This window comes from Scardinius erythrophthalmus (assembly GCF_964197995.2).
Source record: "Scardinius erythrophthalmus genome assembly, chromosome: 11".
NCBI classification, from domain to species: Eukaryota; Metazoa; Chordata; class Actinopteri; order Cypriniformes; family Leuciscidae; genus Scardinius; species Scardinius erythrophthalmus.
Genome location: NC_138231.1, coordinates 8,107,070 through 8,109,591, shown reverse-complemented (window position 1 = coordinate 8,109,591; position 2,522 = coordinate 8,107,070).

Below are 2,522 nucleotides of genomic sequence, written 5' to 3'. Positions count from 1 at the left end.
ACCAAAACTTACGTGACAGAAATGGAGAAAAACAAAATGTGGGTTTGATCCAGTGACAACATTCCCTGCTATTGGCCAAGACTTAAATTACAGTAGACACAACTTAAATGTATTTTACATTAAAAAAGCTGTTTAAAAGCAATACACATCATATTGTTTTTTGATAGAGTATCCAACCTTAAAGAGGTAATTTACCCCAAAATTAAAATTCTGTCATCAAAAGAAGACAAAAGAAGATATTTTGAAGAAAAATGGGCCAAATCAAACAGTTGATGCGCCCCATTGACTTCCATAGTATTTCTTTTCCCCCATACTATGAAGTCAATGGGGACCATAACTGTCTGGTTACCGACATTCTTCAAAATATCTTCTTTTGTGTTCAGCAGAAGAAAGAAACTCATACAGGTTTGGAACAACATGAGGGTGAGTAAATGATGACAGAATTTTCATTTTTGGGTGAACTATCCCTTTAAGGACTGTATTACCCATTCCTTTGGCTATTGGCACTAAGTTCTCTGACAACCTGTTAACAAACCCCTACTGGGAAATCTAGTCAAAAGCCTTCTCCGCAAACGGTACACACTGATAAAGTTCCTTCATGGATGTGTTGCTACAGATGCTGTAGGGCTTTTTCCTCTCAACCCTGCAATCTCAAGTGTTGAGGAAACACTTCTACAGCGGAGCTGATCCTGGCGATAACGTGTAAACTGTCTGAATCTGCATAGCTGTGTGCCTCCCGTCATTGAAAACACAACAGTATTATGGATCTAAAATACTGACTTTGTTATCCTAAATAAATACCCTCAAACTCTTACTAACTAACTAATTAAAGCGTCTACTCTAAAATTAATGCCCATATTTTTATCTCTTTCTTGACTCGGCCTGACAAAAAGTGAGTCATTTTTACACAAACTTGAATTAAAAACCAAAATAATCATTTTTATTTCCAAGTTTACACCACTCGGTTGAGTTACACATGCAACGTGAGTTCATAAAGTAGCATGTAGCAAACAATATAATCATTTTAGTAACAGTAGGCCTATGTATGCTTTATTTAGTAGTTCACTTGTACCCATCATATCAAATAAAATTCAGAGCTATCAAATAAATGTCCCATAATGCTACAATCACAGTACTGGAAATGATCTGTAGCGACCCCTGTTGGTTGAATTTAAATGTACATTTAATGTTAAATTGGATGAAATTAGCATCAAAGTTAGCCATTAGATACAAAAACTTCTTACACATATGAAATAACATATGTAACAGTGACAGTATCAGGTCAGTAAGATTTTCTTGAAAGAAATTAATAACTTTAATCAGTAAGGATGCATTAAATTGTTCAAACATGACAGTAAAGACATTTATAGTGATATTTCAAATAAATGCTGTTCTTTTGAAGTTTCTATTTATCACATGAAGAATCATGTGACAGTGAAGACTGGAGTAATGATGCTGCAAACAGTTATTTCACAAAATATTACAGTTTTTACTGTATTTTTGATCAACTAAATGCAGCCTTGGTGAGCATAAGAGACTTCTTTCAAAAGCATGAAATAATATAATCTTATTGACCCCATATTTTTAAGCAGTATTCAGAGAAAAACTTTTTCAATTATAGTTAAGATTAGCTTATGCATGACTTTTGAATGGTGGTGTATTAGCATGGATGCAACGAATGATTGCTATAGTCATATGCTGAGAAAGAAGCCTACAGATGTGAATTAACATTTGAAAGCTGTTGTAAGAAGAGTGTAAAATGATTGTAAAAGCATAAGTGGTAAATATGATTGTGACCGGTCAGGTAAGCACACATTACTGCACTAACCCCATCTCTACCTCTCTCTGTCTCACACACACACACACACAGTCATAATTACACAGGATCTGTTGATCTTTGCTCTACCGGAGCTGCATATGGAGTCTCCCTGCCTAATGCAAAGTTCTGGTTAAACATTGTCCCAAGGTTTGCGTTCTGCCTTCTGTTGTTTTTACACTAAAGCCCTGGCAATTGTTGGAGGCATTATTGACTTTGTAATTAAACTATTTTAACGTCAGGATTTTGTAATCATTACATTTCAAGCCATCTGTTCCTGTCCGAGTCTTGAAATGGATTTTCCCTTTGAGGAGATAAAGGCCAGCACAATGTGGCCAGTTTTATCATTTATCGTCACGTCTTTACACACAGACTAATGCTGAAATCCTCATCCGAGCCATGGCGAGTTTGCACCAGCAGCATACATACAAATATATTATGATGTAATGATATCATTTCAGCCGATCTGATTATGGATTTATTAGCGCCCATCTGCTCAAAGACTAACAAAGCTAAATTTAAAGAACCCACACCAAGAGTCTCAATGTATGAACAGCTTGTGGCCGGGTTGCCTAGTTTTAGTCAACACCTTTGTTAACCTAGTGAACAATGCAGAAATCAACTTATCCACTTATCCGATATCAGATTTTCACAGTGATGTTTGTTGGTTTGTAGTTTATTAAATAATAAATTTCAGCCTAATAAT